Below are 18,585 nucleotides of genomic sequence, written 5' to 3'. Positions count from 1 at the left end.
GCCTGTGACATAATCAATAACATCATTCCGGCTGATAGACGCTTGGCGTGTTATTACGCGACAATGACAAAGGGGCAGAAATTAATCAGAGCCGGGTGGTATTTTTTTTTTTTTTTTTTTTTTTTTTTTTTTTGTGTGTGTGTTGACAGATATCTCAGCTTCGGCATTCAGCTGAGGTGCGAACATCAACTGGGTAGCGATCCAAATGTTGTTCTTCCATGCTGCTGACAAGGACACTGAAAAGCACAAAATGCCAATTTAACCAGATCGTCACCAAGGCCAAAACGTGCTGCTCACCAAATTATACACCTCCATAATCTCCAATATTATCCTTATTAGGTTTCTTGTATTAACGTAAATACCATAATTGACATTGATAAATTGTAGCCATTTACTGAAGAAATATGTCGTTAATTTGTCATTTTGTGCCATCTTTTGTCATTATTATAGCTTTTTTTTTTTTTTTTTTTCTGACTCATCTCTTATTCATCTATTTACCTTCCTTCTCTGCAAATGTTTCCCCCGAGCTTAAATCTCACCCTCGTCTTATCGGCCGCTGGAAGTCAAATCTCTAGTTAGGGACTAGCGTGCTGACACAGATGGTCGGCGTTATGTTAAGAACACCCAGATGGGTTTTTTTTTTTTTTTTTAACAGAAAAAGAATAGAAGTCGTATTTAACTCACGGTGCGACGGGGAGGGAAAAAGTCCTTCCGCAAAGTCAAGTGAAGCAGGTGACACTTTTTTTTTTTAATTCTTTTTTTTTTTTTCAGCGCTAAAACTTTTTTCATGTCTCATGCTTGGGATTAAAATTGTTTTCTTGTGTCTTTTTTTCCTCCTAATGTGCAAACACGTTAAGGAAGCCGCCTCGTGGGTCTTTTAAGGGAGCGGCGGCGATGAAGCCATCCATCTAAAAGACACCCTGTTGTTGATTTGGCTGCTTTTTTTTTTTTTTTTAATCGCCGCCGTGCACGTGTGTGGTGTGGTGTGTGGTGCCACGTGGGGGGGCTTTTTCTTTAGCTTCCTGCCTCTCTCATGCGTGAATAGCCCACACCGAGGCGCTATTTCCTGTTTGTCTCTTATGTACAGTAGATTGGGGACGGGACACGCCGTTTCCCACCGTACACATTTTGGCTAACGGGGACTTCTGCTTTTAGAATGCAATAAAAATGACAACTTTTTATTGTTTTGCATATTTTGGAATTTGAAAAAAAACTTCTGTTTTTAAGCATAGAATATATAAATGACTTGCTAATAATTTTTATATACAAGTAAACACAATCTGTAGTGAGACCAGCCATGTTTGGTCTAAAGACAGGAAGTAGAACTGGAGGTAGCAAAGATGAGGATGCTGAGGTTCACATTGGGAGTGACCAGGATGGATAGGATCAGGAACGAGTACATTAAAGGGACATTACTGACTGAGACTGAGCCAGACTGAGATGGTTCGTAAACACAACCTGTGGTGAGACCGGCCATGTTTGGTTTAGAGACAGGAAGTAGAACTGGAGGCAGCAGAGATGAGATTGCTGAGATTCTCATTAGGAGTGACCAGGATGGATAGGATCAGGAACGAGTAAATTTTTATAATTTTTAAATATAATTAGTATAATTTTTAAAAATAATTATAATACTAATAATATTTAAAAATATTTAAGTATAATATAATTATTTTTTATAATGTTTTAAATATAATTAGTATTATAATTATTTTAAAAAAATATATACTAATTTTAAAATATTTTAAGTATAATATAATTATTTTTTATGTTTTAAATATAATTAGTATTATAATTATTAAAAAAAATATATATTAATTTAAAAATATTTTAAGTATAATATAATTATTTTTTTATAATTTTTTAATATAGTTAGTATTAATTTTTTTTAATCAAAACTTGAGGTAAAAAAAAGGATGCTGCTTTTTGACTTAATACAACAACTTTCCGATAAAAAGCAGCATCCTTTTTTTTACCTCAAGTTTTGATTTAAAAAATTATAATAATATATTTAAAAATTATAAAAATAATTATAGTATACTTACTACTAATAAAATATTTTTAAATATTAGTACTATAATAAAATAATTATATTAATATTTAAAAATTCTAAAAATAATTATATTGTACTTAAACATTTTTTAAAAATATAATTAGTATTATTTTTTAAATCAAACCTTTAAAGGTAAAAAAAAAAGGATGCTCCTTTTTATCGGAAAGTTGTATTAAGTCAACTAGGACACTCCATTATGTTTCCATTGCTTCCATAGACGATTAATCAACAATAAATTCTCCATAAAAATGGCCGCCCCGGATAGCAAAAAAAAAAAAAAAGGTGTGACGCTCTCTGCGACAAAGTCTGAAATATTTCTGAGGCGGTTTGTCGCTGCCTGTCAGATCACATGCCGCATTTCTCATCCAGGCAGTGGCTCGACGCCCTGTTGCTTCCCGCCTCGGATGAGGGCCAGGAGAGGAGATTTAGGCGGCAGCTGCGTCTCTCGGGCGCAGATAGAAGAGTGATGGAACACCGAAGACATGATGTAATGGCGGAGATCAAGGCATCAAGCGGTCTGGCCGAGGAAGGGGAGGGGAGGGCTGGATCGTGACGGACGTCGTCGTCGTCGGCGGCGGCGGCGAGTCTCGATATGACAAAGTAGAACAATGGCCGTATGCTTGTTTAAAAAAATGCAGCGAATACGAATTTTTTTCACGTTCCAATGCAACGTCTCCCGTTGCATGAAGGCGGGGTGATGGAAAGTTTGATTCCAGACTGGATGCTGGTTTTACTCCAGAACCTCAGAGGGGGCCTCGGCTGACAGCGCCACTTCAAAACCGTCTGTAAATGTGAGGTGGCGCTGTCAACGCCGCGTCCCCGCTGGTGTGTCAGTGAGCTTCAAACTTTTTTTTTTTTTTTTTACTATTTACTTATTCATCCTTTTCTTTTTGCATATTTGATATTGTGTGCTTTCTTACACCCGTGACCTTGCGTCAGTAATTTCTCGATATGGGCCCTATGAGTCATATTTATGTCTTAAGTTGTCTTATTTTCTCTACCGTAATACTGAATTTGAGTGTAAAGGTGACTATAGGGGTGTTATTTCATGTCTAGAGGGCTCTAATAATGTTACGTTTACCATGAAGGTGACTATAGGGGTGTTATTTCATGTCTAGAGGGCTCTAATAATGTTACGTTTACCATGAAGGTGACTATAGGGGTGTTATTTCAAGTCTAGAGGGCTCTAATAATGTTAGGTTTGCCATTAAGGTGACTATAGGGGTGTTATTTCACGTCTAGAGGGCTCTAATAATGTTAGGTTTACCATGAAGGTGACTATAGGGGTGTTATTTCACATCTGGAGGGCTCTAAGAATGTTAGGTTTACCAAGAAGGTGACTATAGGGGTGTTATTTCAAGTCTAGAGGGCTCTAATAATGTTAGGCTTACCATGAAGGTGACTATAGGGGTGTTATTTCACGTCTGGAGGGCTCTAATAATGTTAGGCTTACCATGAAGGTGACTATAGGGGTGTTATTTCACATCTGGAGGGCTCTAATAATGTTAGGCTTACCATGAAGGTGACTATAGGGGTGTTATTTCATGTCTAGAGGGCTCTAATAATGTTACTTTTACCATGAAGGTGGCTATAGGGGTGTTATTTCATGTCTGGAGGGCTCTAATAATGTTAGGTTTACCATGATGGTGACTATAGGGGTGTTATTTCACATCTGGAGGGCTCTAATAATGTTAGGCTTACCATGAAGGTGACTATAGGGGTGTTATTTCACGTCTAGAGGGCTCTAATAATGTTAGGTTTACCATGAAGGTGACTATAGGGGTGTTATTTCACATCTGGAGGGCTCTAATAATGTTAGGCTTACCATGAAGGTGACTATAGGGGTGTTATTTCACGTCTAGAGGGCTCTAATAATGTTAGGCTTACCATGAAGGTGACTATAGGGGTGTTATTTCACATCTGGAGGGCTCTAATAATGTTAGGCTTACCATGAAGGTGACTATAGGGGTGTTATTTCACATCTGGAGGGCTCTAATAATATGTTTACCATGAAGGTGACTATAGGGGTGTTATTTCACATCTGGAGGGCTCTAATAATGTTGGGTTTACCATGAAGGTGACTATAGGGGTGTTATTCCACGTCTGGAGGGCTCTAATAATGTTGGGTTTACCATGAAGGTGACTATAGGGGTGTTATTTCACGTCTGGAGGGCTCTAATAATGTTAGGTTTACCAAGAAGGTGACTATAGGGGTGTTATTTCATGTCTAGAGGGCTCTAATGTTAGGTTTACCGTGACGGTTGACTATAGGGGTGTTATTTCACGTCTAGAGGGCTCTAATAATGTTAGGTTTACCATGATGACAAAAGGGGTGGATTTCAGTTAACTGTATAGTCCACTATGCCTCTAACACCCCCCCCCCCCCCACCCCATTTGAAATACACACAGCATGAGTCTTATTTATGTCTTAAGTTGTCTTATTTTCTTTACGGTATTGCCAAATTTGAGTGTAAAGTGGACTCTAGGGGTGTTATTTCATGTCTAGAGGGCTCAAATGTTGAAAAGCATATTTTAGGTCATAATGGGGTTTAATTTGGCGTTTATAAAGAGCCATTTAGTTTGATGACCGTATAGTCCACCATGCCTCTCACCCCCCCCCAATTTGAGTAGCACTGTCTAATGGGAAATCAAAAGAGCGTCTTGTGTTCCATTGTAGAATATTAGTGTTTGAAACTCGATGCCTTAAACGGGTCATCATTGTTTTTGGCGCCGCCCCCCCTTGCATCATCATTTTGTTGTAATCCATCACGCGTTAGAGATGCGATTGTTAACGATTGCCGGGTGATTTGTGGCGTCCATTCATCATCTTCACGGTGCCAGCCAGTCTTAATCTCGCCACATCGCTTTGACCGACATGAATCATCCCCAGGCAATTAATACTTTGGCTAAAGGACGCTTAATTGCTACGCAAGGGCGTGCTGATTCTTCTCGACTTCCGTGTCGTATTTCAACTTGAAATCTCAAATTAAGTTTCCGCTTTCTTTTCGGCGTATTTCTTTGCAGTCTGACTTTTTTTTTTTTCTTTCTTCTCAGTCATGCATCAAAAGATGGTTGATCGTTTGACAGGACGGGCCCTAGAAGCTCGCCGCCTCCCTTCAGACCTTGCTGAAAAATCTACTTCCCCCCCCTCCACCCTCCACCCTGCGTAAGTGTTATTTGCCCCATTTTTGGATCTTTTCCATGGCAACTAAAAAAAAAAAATATTGAAGAAAAAAGAAAAGCCAAAGAGTCTCCAGTGGAAGCGGCGTCAGGCTGCTGTCGAATGCCGAGGAAAACAAAAGGGAAAGTTTGTGGAAGTTAGCATTTTAGTGTGTGTGTGTGGGGGGGGGGGGTTAAATTGCTACGGTTCACCATCCCGCTGCCGATTTCAAATAAACACGTTTAGCAAAGCTGACGATGTAACAGCCCTCCATGAAGGTCTCGCTTAAAAAAAAAAAAAAAAAAAAAAAAAAAAATTCCTGACGTGTCAAAACACAACCTTGTTCCCTGGAAAGCCCCTCATGTAATTCCTTTTCGCTCGCATGGCTTCCCAGGCCTCTCTCCCATCTTTTTTTTTTTTTTTTGTTTCCTCCTCGCCGATGCCGAGTGACAAGACAACTTTAAAGTCGGGTTACGCTTGCTCTTTCCGTAGGATTACGTCGGAATCCCGGCGGTTTTAAACAGTCACACTCTGCCACTCAAAGCCCAGACGCTTTTTGGTTTGCCGCGTTTATTAAAGGAGCGCCGGTGGTGACAAGTCGAGCATTTTTTTTTTTTGTTTGTGCTGAGATGGAATGAGGGATACAGAGAACAAGTCTAAAGTTTCAAATACAATCAGGAATGTGTCTTGGTGAGGATCAGAGAGCAGCTTAGGGAAGCAACCTGGGGGACGCAATTAGAGCTTTCAATGCTTTCTATTGATTGGCTATTGGGAACATTATTAAATGTATCATGGGGGTATGCTGGAGCCTATCCCAGCTGTCTTCGGGCGGAGAGGCGGGGTACACACTGGACTGGTGGCCAGCCAATCACAGGACACATATAGACAAACAACCATTCACACTCACATTCATACCTATGGACAATTTGGAGTCGCTAATTAACCTAGCATGTTTTTGGAATGTGGGAGGAAACCGGAGTACCCGGAGAAAACCCACGCATGCACGGGGAGAACATGCGAACTCCACACAGAGATGGCCGAGAATGGAATTGAACTTGGGTTGCCTAGCTGTGAGGCCTGCGCGCTAACCACTCGGACACCGTGCAGTGCAATGTAGGATTCCTTATTTAAAAATGGAATATTTTACTAGTTAGAGCGTCGAAAATGTGTTTACGACCTCTTAAATATGGCTTTTAACACTATTAGAGCCCTCTAGACATGAAATAACACCCCTATAGTAACCATTTGACTTTTATTCATTCATTTTATACTGCTTACCCTCACAAGGGTTGCAGCTGTCTTCGGGCAGAGAGGCGGGGTACACACTGGACTGGTGGCCAGCCAATCACAGGGCACATATAGACAAACAACCATTCACACTCACATTCATACCTATGGACAATTTGGAGTCGCTAATTAACCTAGCATGTTTTTTTTTTTTTTGGAATGTGGGAGGAAACCGGAGTACCCGGAGAAAACCCACGCATGCACGGGGAGAACATGCAAACTCCACACAGAGATGGCCGAGGGTGGAATCGAACTCTGGTCTCCTAGCTGTGAGGCCTGCGCGCTTACTACCAATACTCCGTGCAATGCAATGTAGGATTCCTTATTTACAACTGGAATATTTTATTAGAGCGTCAAATGTGTTTACGACCTCCTAAATATGGCTTTTAACACTATTAGAGCCCTCTAGACATGAAATAACACCCCTATAGTCACCTTTAGACTTTCATTCATTCATTTTCCACCTCTTATCCTCAAGGGTTGTGGGGGGTGCTGGAGCCTATCCCAGCTGTCTTCGGGCGGAGAGGCGGGGTACACCCTGGACTGGTGGCCAGCCAATCACAGGGCACATATAGACAAACAACCATTCACACTCACATTCATACCTATGAACAATTTGGAGTCGCTAATTAACCTAGCATGTTTTTGGAAATTTGTATTTTTCTGGAATATGATACTTCATATAAGAAGTATATGACACTCGTACACTGGTGTGTGGCAGGTAGAAAAGGTGTTTGTGAGTGATGGGAAGAAAAGCTCTGACACACTATAAGCCGAACTATGTTTTACAGGCGTCTTGTATTGGTTTTATTACATTAGACCAGATAGTTTTTTTTTTTCAAAGCTTGTCCTAGCCTGTTAGCTAGGTAGAATATTGGCAGGATTTTACAAAAATATTGTATTTTCTGGAATATGATACTTCATATAAGAAGTATACGACACTCGCAAACTGGTGTGTGTCAGGTAGAAAAGCTTTAACTCAATCGGGAAGACTTGTTCTTTAGACCCAAAATATAAGACCTATCTTTTGCACATCTTGTATTCTTATATTCAATATAATGTTTGTGAGTGATGGGAAGAAAAGCTCTGACCCACTATAAGCCGACCTATGTTTTGCAGGCGTCTTGTATTGGTTGTAGTACGGTAGACTAATACTTCATACAAGAAGTATATGACACCTGATGAGACCTGATTTTTTTTGCCCTAGCTCAGGGGTGGGCAAACTACGGCCCGGGGGCCACATCCGGCCCGCCAAGTGTTTGAATACGGCCCGCCCAATCTTTCCAAAGTATTTCATTTAAACTCAACATACAACCTGGCATCATGGCCTGAGCCAACCTTTTGATGGTTTTATCAATTTCGTTTTTTGACATGGTCTGTTGTTTACAAAGTGCTCCTGAAAAAGGGACACAAGCACATAATAATAAGAATAATTATTAGATTTTTATAATTATTATTAGAACTATTATGATTTATTAAAAAAATTATATTAATTATATATAATATTATTGTTATATTTGCACATTTTACATAATAATAATATTATACTTATTATTTTAATTTTATTGTAATTATTATAATATTTTATTATTTTAAAAATATTTAAATATAAATATAAAATAATAAATAATAATAGCAGATTGCATGACAATTTTACAGATACAATAATACCAGGTGGACTGTTACGTGTAAAATAACACGTAAATTTTGTCATATCAATGTGGCCCGCGAGTCAAAAAGTTTGCCCATTCCTGCCCTAGCTTGTTGGCTAGGTAGAATATTGGCGGGATTCTACAAAAAAAAATATGATACTTCATATATGAAGTATATGACACTCATTTCATGCCATCGAGGCTCTTATAGAAGGCATTCTCCTCTTGACCGAGACGTTCAGAAGTGTATTTTTCTGAAGCCAACTGAGCATCTGGGTACCCACGGTGCAAATACTTGGACTGAAACGCGGCCAGTCCGGGTGTCTATCTCACCTCTTGCCCCCGAGTCAGTATCCTTGGCGTGAATACTGCAAGGGGAAACTGCAATATTCAGCGACTTGTGCCGCTTCTCAAGTGTTTTTTTTTTTTTTTTACACAAGCTTGACTATCAGCATTCTCGCAGTCTTCCCACCTGGAGGCACCGGGAGAAGCGGCGTGACCGCCGGACACGAACTGCTGAAGCCCAGCAGGACTTGAATGCAGCAGCGGTCAACCCTACCATGCCAAGCCAAGCCAAAATGGCCGGCCAAAAAGTAGGATGCACCATTTCCCCTCCACAAGCCCACAAGGGGGGGGGGCATGGAGGCCCCTGAATGTGGACTTTTGGTTAGCCCGAAATCCACATGTCATCACGGAGAGTTTCAGGAAGGGTCGTTCTTAGAAGGGGGGGGGGGGGCTCCAGATAGCCTCATTTCTATCCCCCGTAGACCATGTCAGAGGACATATGGTGGAAGCCAGAAGCACCTGGCAACCCCTCCAAAGCCAGCAGGCACCTTGAAATGGTCGCACTGTGAGGGGCTGGGAGCAAGAAGAAAGGATGCGGCAAACGGTCAGGAATTCACAGGCTCAAATCCGCTGGGGGAGGAAAAAAAAAAAATGGCTCGGCCATTTTGATTGTTTTCTCAAGTTAACTTTAAACGTTTGAGCCAACAATGCCACAAAAAGTCATAAAATAGACATTTCTGATACTTCTATGTATTGGATTTTGCAGGAGAAATTGGTTAAATAAATTCACAAATAAATCAGCAAAAATTAAAAAATGCTAATAATGCTAAAGTATGCAGCATTTTTTTTCCATTATGTTTATTAAAAATGTATTTATTCAGAAACAAACTTATTCAAAACAGGCTTACTATATCCCGTAATTGAAATTCTGCCATTTTATGTACCTATGTATTTTTTTATATATATGTGTAATTTTAACTTTTATTTATTTTATCAACTCTGTATGGTGACCTTGAGTGTCCTGAAAGGCGCCTATAAATAAAATGTATTATTATTTATTATTCTAATTATTAATAATATCTTTAATGTTATTATTATTAATTAGAATATTTAAAATATTATTGATATTTGTAATAGTAATAATATTTTATAATAATTATTGTGTGTAATTTTAACTGTGTTTTATTTATTTTATCAACTATGTATTGTGATCTTGAGTGTCCTGAAAGGCGCCTATAAATAAAATGTATTATTATTATTTATTAGAATAATAATAATTATTATTAATACTGTTATTAATACTTTAAACATTATTAATAATATTTGTAATAGTAATAATAATGTGTAATTTTAACTTATTTATTTTATCAACTATGTATAGTGACCTTGAGTGTCCTGAAAGGCGCCTATAAATAAAATGTATTATTTATTATTCTAATTATTAATAATATCTTTAATGTTATTATTATTAATTAGAATATTTAAAATATTATTGATATTTGTAATAGTAATAATATTTTATAATAATTATTGTGTGTAATTTTAACTGTGTTTTATTTATTTTATCAACTATGTATTGTGATCTTGAGTGTCCTGAAAGGCGCCTATAAATGTATTATTTATTATAATAATAATTATTATTATTAATACTGTTATTAATACTTTAAACATTATTAATAATATTTGTAATAGTAATAATAATGTGTAATTTTAACTTATTTATTTTATCAACTCTGTATGGTGACCTTGAGTGTCCTGAAAGGCGCCTATAAATAAAATGTATTATTATTTATTATTCTAATTATTAATAATATATTTAATGTTATTATTATTAATTATAATATTTAAAATATTATTGATAATATTTCTAATAGTAATAATATTTTATAATAATTATTATGTGTGTAATTTTAACTGTGTTTTATTTATTTTATCAACTATGTATTGTGATCTTGAGTGTCCTGAAAGGCGCCTATAAATGTATTATTATTATTTATTATAATAATAATTATTATTATTAATACTGTTATTAATACTTTAAACATTATTAATAATATTTGTAATAGTAATAATAATGTGTAATTTTAACTTATTTATTTTATCAACTCTGTATGGTGACCTTGAGTGTCCTGAAAGGCGCCTATAAATAAAATGTATTATTTTTTATTATTCTAATTATTAATAATCTTTAATGTTATTATTATTAATTATAATATTTAAAATATTATTGATAATATTTCTAATAGTAATAATATTTTATAATAATTATTATGTGTGTAATTTTAACTGTGTTTTATTTATTTTATCAACTATGTATTGTGATCTTGAGTGTCCTGAAAGGCGCCTATAAATGTATTATTATTATTTATTATAATAATAATTATTATTATTAATACTGTTATTAATACTTTAAACATTATTAATAATATTTGTAATAGTAATAATAATGTGTAATTTTAACTTATTTATTTTATCAACTATGTATAGTGACCTTGAGTGTCCTGAAAGGCGCCTGTAAATAAAATGTATTATTTATTATTCTAATTATTAATAATATCTTTAATGTTATTATTATTAATTAGAATATTTAAAATATTATTGATAATATTTGTAATAGTAATATTTTATAATAATTATTATGTGTAATTTTAACTGTTTTATTTATTTTATCAACTATGTATGGTGATCTTGAGTGTCCTGAAAGGCGCCTATAAATAAAATGTATTATTATTATTTATTATAATAATAATAATTATTATTAATACTGTTATTAATACTTTAAACATTATTAATAATATTTGTAATAGTAATAATAATGTGTAATTTTAACTTATTTATTTTATCAACTATGTATAGTGACCTTGAGTGTCCTGAAAGGCGCCTATAAATAAAATGTATTATTTATTATTCTAATTATTAACAATATCTTTAATGTTATTATTATTAATTAGAATATTTAAAATATTATTGATATTTGTAATAGTAATAATATTTTATAATTATTGTGTGTAATTTTAACTGTGTTTTATTTATTTTATCAACTATGTATTGTGATCTTGAGTGTCCTGAAAGGCGCCTATAAATAAAATGTATTATTATTATAATAATAATTATTATTAATACTGTTATTAATACTTTAAACATTATTAATATTTGTAATAGTAATAATAATGTGTAACTTATTTATTTTATCAACTATGTATAGTGACCTTGAGTGTCCTGAAAGGTGCCTATAAATAAAAAGTATTATTATTATTAATAATATATTATATATATATTATATTATTATTAATAGTAATATTTTTAATATTATTATTCATAATGTTTTAAATATTATTGTTATTATTATCAATTTTCTATACCGCTTATCCTCACGTGTCGCAGGTATGCTGGAGCCTATCCCAGCTGTCTTTGGGCGAGAGGCGGGGTGGCCAGCCAATCACAGGGCACATTCATACCTACCTACTTTTTTTTAAATTATATATTTCCATATTATTTGTAAACTAATTTCCTCATGTTTTCATTTGATCCAATTTGAATCCCATTTTTAGTTAAAACTATGGAATATTTCCATCATTTTTCATAAATTGTCCACCTCTTCCCAACTCCAGCTGCATAAATGAAGTCATTGTAAAAAAAAAAAAAAAGACGCCGCCCGAACCGAGTAACCTCCGTACTTTTGACTTCATCAATTTGTTCTGTTGCTTCATTTATAAAAAAGGTTAAACAAGACGGCCGCTATCATTTTTCTCCATGAAACTCTGACCAACTCAAGCGCTTCTCTGGCAAGACGGATCAATACACACACACACACACACACACACACACACACACGTTCACACTCCAGTGGTCATGCACTAAGTGGGCTTTATTAGACGGGTCTCCATCATCATGTTTCAATTTAGCCTCTTCCAGACCAGCGTGCCGGAGGCGTCGATACACCCGAAGTGCGATGCATACGTATATACGCATAAAAACAACGACGCAGCAGCGGCCACGGGGGAAGAAAATTGATGATCAATATCCATGCTCATAAATGTGCAGACAATATCCCCTCGTCTGCCATGCATCATCAGCATCATAGCCTGCTGTTTCAAATAGATTACAGTGTGTACTTGTCAGCCATGATGGATGGCTGTAGAAGGGATCTATATTCCCACCAAGCATTCCGTAATGAGCTGGGAGTGGGAGAAGAAAGAGATAAACACTAAAGATGACAGCGGAGGATGTTGGAGGGGGAACTCTTAAAAAGGCGGAGCGCACCGGGGAACGCGGCGTCTTCTTCTGCTGAGGAACGCTTTTCTTCGAAAGGTGGTTCCTAGTCTTAAAATTCATTTCCGTACGTTTTCTATGCCGCTTATCCTTATTATGGTCGCGGGGGATGCTGGAGCCTATGCCAGCATTTTTTTTAAAAGTTGGAATTTTACAAAAAATATATTGCAACAAGTTAGAATTTCACAAAAAAATTATGACAGTTAAGTCAGATACTTTCATATTTGTATTTTTAGATGTATTATTTATGTTTATATTATATACATGATATCTAATTTGGAATTTTTTTTTTTTAAAAGGGCATAAAGTCTTATTCTAATTTTAAAGAGAATGAGGAATTAATATTCAGACAATGAAAAAAGTTGCCCTTTTAAAATAATAAAAAGTTTTAATGTTACAAGATTAAAAGTTTAAATATCAGGGGGGGGGGGGATCTGGAAATTTACTAAAATAAAATGAGTACACTGGACTTGAGAACAAATAAATACAAAATTTGACCAAAAATGTTTACAATAAGGGTAAGAATATTATAAAAAAAGTATGAATATTATAACAAAACTTATATTGTCCTAGAAAAAATGCCTAATTAATAAAAATGTAATATTGCAAGAAAGTTGAATTTATGGAAAAAAAATGAATTCATTTTTTAAGGAATGAAACAATATTTTTACCAGATCAATTTTACCAGATTAAAAAAAAACATCAGAAAATTAAAATTAATTCAAATAATTGAATTTTTTTTTTTACAATTTTACAAGAAAAATATTGTATTTTTCAAGGAAAGAAAATTAACAATATGATGACTAACGTCCCAGCTTTACAATAACATAGTGAATTGGAAAATATCACCATAAAGCCAATTTCACAATTTTAAAAGTTATAATATTTCAAGACAAAAAGTCCTAATATGACAATGAAGGTGTGATTTTGTGGGAATAATAAAATATTCCAAGCGTAAATGTGGATGACCTGAGAAGACCATTGGTCAAGTGATGAACTACATGAACTCCTGATGAGGAACACACCAATCCACAGAGGAAAATCCACAGTAACATCACTCAAACATCCGAGCCAAGATCCTGGTTGATTTGCTGCGTGAATCCAATGGGGAAAAAGCCATTGTCTCCATTTAGCTGCTGTAACCGTTTAGTGTGGATTTCCCACAATTAAAGACGATTAACATGCATTGCAGGACTGGCGCTTCCCCAACATCCCGTCGGCGTCTTTCAGTGCTTTCACTAATTGTCTCCGCATAATCTCTTTGCGTTTTTCTATGCAGATCACCGCTCGGGAAAAAACAACCCACAAAAAAGAAATGCTTTGTTCTTCTTCTGAATTATCTAAAAACATCCCAACTTCCTTGTTGGGATGCTGGACGCACAGTCGGCTCCTGATGCCAAGTCATCAGTACGGTGGAACATTTGCTATGTAAGTGAAAGTCCATTTCATTTTTATAAGGGCATGCCTTTCCTTCCCATGCAATAAGCGCTCCACAGCATCAAGGGGTGTAGCCTGCACAAATGTTAATTATTATTTTTTTTTGTTTATGTTGTGGTATAAACGCACGATGGACGAGTGGTTAGCATGTTGGCCACACAGACATGGGTTCGATTCTCCGAATTTACATGTTCTCTCCCCGTGCATGCGTGGGTTTTCTCCGGGTACTCCGGTTTCCTCCCACATTCCAAAAACATGCTAGGCTAATTAGCGACTCCAAATTGTCCATAGGTATGAATGTGAGTGTGAATGGTTGTTTGACTATATGTGCCCTGTGATTGGCTGGCCACCAGTCCAGGGTGTACCCCGCCTCTCCGCCCGAAGACAGCTGGGATAGGCTCCAGCACCCCCCACAACCCTTGTGAGGATAAGAGGTAGAAAATGAATGAATGAAAGTCTAAAGGTGACTATAGGGGTGTTATTTCATGTCTAGAGGGCTCTAATAGTGTCAAAAGCCATATTTAGGAGGTCGAAAACACATTTTCGACACTCTAACTAGTAAAATATTCCATTTATAAATAAGAAATTTGACATTGCACTACACGGTGTAGGAGTGGTTAGCGCGCAGGCCTCAAAGCTAGGCGACCGGAGTTCGATTCCACCCTTGGCCAACTCTGTGTGGAGTTTGCATGTTCTCCCCATGCACATGCCATGAACACACTAAAGCCACACAGAGGGTGGAATTTAACTCGGGTCTCCTTGCTGTGAGGCCTGTGCGCTAACCACTCGACCACCGTGCAGCCCTAAAATCACAATATTAAGAGAAAAAGTGTAAGATAAGGATAAAATAAAAAAAAAGTTTGGTCATTTTGACACGCGTAAACTTACAACAATGTAAGTCGCCTCTTTTATGAAAGGGGCGTACGTTTCTGGCATCCAAAATGTCCGCAATACATCTCTCACAACACAATCTTAGTGTTTTTCCACTTTTTTCTGCATCATTTCCAGCTAAGAGAGAGCTATTTTCTACATAAACAATTCATTTCTACTTGAAATCATGCCAGACTATGAATAATGTTGGGCTTTTTAACTCAAGGTTATGTATTCGCCACTTCTCAAATTGGTCCAAAAGGGTACGCGCCTGCTTAAATTTGACGTTTTCTTGCCTGAAGGTTTCTATTCTTCAGTGATCATAGCACGCATGTCTTTGTAATCATTGCCAATAATGAAGTGTTAAACATTTAATGAGTGTAACATGCCTGTTATATCTGACATCCAAACCTGCTCCCCCTTCATTAGTGCACTTTAATTAATTAATTAATGCACTCTTTTCCAGACCAATGGACGGGCGGCATGAAGACGAGTCTTTACTACAAGGAGAAAAATGCTTGCAAGTCATCAGCCATCACCTCCGTGCAATAAAAAGGCCCCCACCAAGCAGGACAAAGCCGCTCCGAGACGTGTTTGACAGAAGTGGCAGGTACTTGACCTTCTTTTTCTCGGCTGTTTCTCTCCCTCTTACTTCCGACCCGCCTGCTTTGCGGCACCCCAGGCGAGCCGCTGCCGACCCGTGTCCCAGTCGGTTTGTTTGTGTTTATCCAACTTGGGAAAACTGCAGAAAAATGTTGGTCTGAGTATGTCATAATGTCTATTATGGTGGACTGTATTGTCCGTAATGTGTCCAGTATCCATACGTTTCATTGGGTTCTTGTCAATGATGCTCGAGCGCCGAATAGAAAACGAGCGGTCTGTCTGACAGCGTTTGTCCAGATTTTGCACCGCAATGTCCACTAGCAGTAAATATTGTCATGTTCTTGCTAAGTAGTGAGGAAATTGGTTTCCAGATGCTCGAGTGCCGAATAGAAACCTGATTAATAGGTTGACTAAGATTTGGGTTCGAGAGCATTTGTCCAAAGAGTGTACCATAACGTTTAAAATGGTGGACTGTATTGTCCATAATGTATCCAGTATCAATACATTTCACTGGGTTCTTGTCTATGATGCTCGAGTGCCGAATAGAAAACGAATGGTCTGTCTGACAGCGTTTGTCCAGATCTTGCACCGCAACCTCGAGTATCAGTAAATATTGTAATGTTCTTGCGAAATAGTGAGGGATTTTTGAAAGGTTCCAGATGCTCGAGTGCCGAGTAGAACCCTGATTAATAGGTTGACTAAGATTTTTGTTCGACAGCATTTGTCCAAAGAGTGTACCATAATGTCTATTATAGTGGACTGTGTTGTCCATAATGTATCCAGTATCAATACATTTCACTGGGTTCTTGTCTATGATGCTCGAGTGCCGAATAGAAAACGAATGGTCTGTCTGACAGCATTTGTCCAGATCGAGCACCGCAACGTCGCGTATCAGTAAATATTGTAATGTTCTTGCGAAATAGTGAGGGATTTTTGAAAGAGGTTCCAGATGCTCGAGTGCCGAGTAGAACCCTGATTAATAGGTTGACTAAGATTTTTGTTCGACAGCATTTGTCCAAAGAGTGTACCATAATGTCTATTATAGTGGACTGTGTTGTCCATAATGTATCCAGTATCAATACATTTCACTGGGTTCTTGTCTATGATGCTCGAGTGCCGAATAGAAAACGAATGGTCTGTCCGACAGCGTTTGTCCAGATCTTGCACAGCAATCTCGAGTATCAGTAAATATTGTAATGTTCTTGCGAAATAGTGAGGGATTTTTGAAAGAGGTTCCAGATGCTCGAGTGCCGAGTAGAACCCTGATTAATAGGTTGACTAAGATTTTTGTTCGACAGCATTTGTTCGACAGATTTTTGAAAGAGGTTCCAGATGCTCGAGTGCCGAATAGAAAACAAATGGTCTGTCCGACAGCGTTTGTCCAGATCTTGCACCGCATTGTGGAGTATCAGTAAATATTGTAATGTTCTTGCTAAATAGTGAGGGATTTTTGAAAGAGGTTCCAGATGCTCGAGTGCCGAATAAAAACCTGATTAATAGGTTGACTAAGATTTGTGTTCGAGATCATTTGTCCAAAGAGTGTAAAAAAAAAAAAAACAGTGGACTGTATTGTCCATAATGTGTCCAGTATCAATACATTTCACTGGGTTCTTGTCTATGATGCTCGAGTGCCGAATAGAAAACGAATGGTCTGTCCGACAGCGGAGAGCATTTGTCCAAAGAGCGTACCATAACGTTTAAAATGGTGGACTGTATTGTCCATAATGTATCCAGTATCAATACATTTCACTGGGTTCTTGTCTATGATGCTCGAGTGCCGAATAGAAAACGAATGGTCTGTCCGACAGCGTTTGTCCAGATCTTGCACCGCATTGTCGAGTATCAGTAAATATTGTAATGTTCTTGCTAAATAGTGAGCGATTTTTTAAAGAGGTTCCAGATGCTCGAGTGCCGAATAGAAACCTGATTCATAGGTTGACTAAGATTTGTGTTCGAGATCATTTGTCCAAAGAGTGTAAAAAAAACAAACAGTGGACTGTATTGTCCATAATGTGTCCAGTATCAAACCGTTTTCTAGGATGCTAGAGCGCCGAATAGAAAACCTTTTAAGTAGTCCGATGCGGTCCTGTATCTTTAATAACAAAAACTGCATTGCCTTGTTAGCTTGCTGTTGCATATTCATGCAGAATCCACAGAATACGGCCGTGTGAAGGGAATCGCTCAGTCACGAGTAAGTAAAAACGAAGGCGAGATGGCTCGCTTTTTTGCGCAAACACGACTCCGACGACGATGGCACAACAACAACAACACATCCCCGGGGCGATATCAAGACGGGGGGGGGGGGGGGGGGGTTACGGTGTCACGCCTACTGTACGACGGTATCTTCCTTGTGCATGTTTTTTTTTTTTTTTTTTTTTTCCGAGGGTAGACGGCTGAATTTTTAACAGCCTTGACGTACATTTCCATTTTTCGGGCAGACAGTGTCCCGTGTTCCCATCTGGGCTAACAATAGGCGAAATGTCAACGTACTTTCAGGCTGCTCTAAATTAAACATCGAGCCTCTTGGAGTACACATTTATAGAGATGCTCCTGCCTTCCTGTTTCACCTGAACTATTTTTATACCAACTTTATTCGTTTGTTTCCATACAAAAGACGTTCCAAATCTAATATCACGATACGTTTATTAGTGTAATGGTCAAGAAAGTTGACTTAATACCACACAGGACGTAGAGAGATATATTATTAATGGCGACTATTAATATTCCATCACAGTGGGACGCCTGTTTCTTTTTTGCAGAAGCATAATGAATAACTGAACACCTCCATCGTCGCCGGCTCCTCAGCATGAATATTCAGGCTTGGTGGTGGTGGTGTACGTATCATGGGAGTGCTGAGAGCTTCTCCTCCACGCTAGCAATGCATATCCCGCATTTTTTTTTTCTCCTTCACATCCATGCATGTGGCTAAAGATGGGGAAAAACGCCTTCTAGGATATATCGTATATCAT

The 18,585-nt window shown here is 37.2% G+C and overlaps 1 long non-coding RNA gene across 1 annotated transcript in view; it reads left to right on the top strand.

The window, feature by feature from the left end:
- The window catches only part of LOC131103448 (uncharacterized), an 86,923-nt gene that overhangs the window by 7,043 nt on the left and 61,295 nt on the right, over nucleotides 1-18,585 (top strand). The window contains exon 2 of the long non-coding RNA XR_013630009.1: nucleotides 15,480-15,623. This is a non-coding gene — a long non-coding RNA (uncharacterized LOC131103448). The remainder of the gene's footprint in view (nucleotides 1-15,479; nucleotides 15,624-18,585) is intronic.

Source organism: Doryrhamphus excisus, linkage group LG16, assembly GCF_037039965.1.
Source record: "Doryrhamphus excisus strain RoL-2023G ecotype Guam linkage group LG16, RoL_Dexc_Guam_v1.1, whole genome shotgun sequence".
Classification (NCBI taxonomy): domain Eukaryota; kingdom Metazoa; phylum Chordata; class Actinopteri; order Syngnathiformes; family Syngnathidae; genus Doryrhamphus; species Doryrhamphus excisus.
This window is presented reverse-complemented; position numbering and strand designations above follow the sequence as displayed.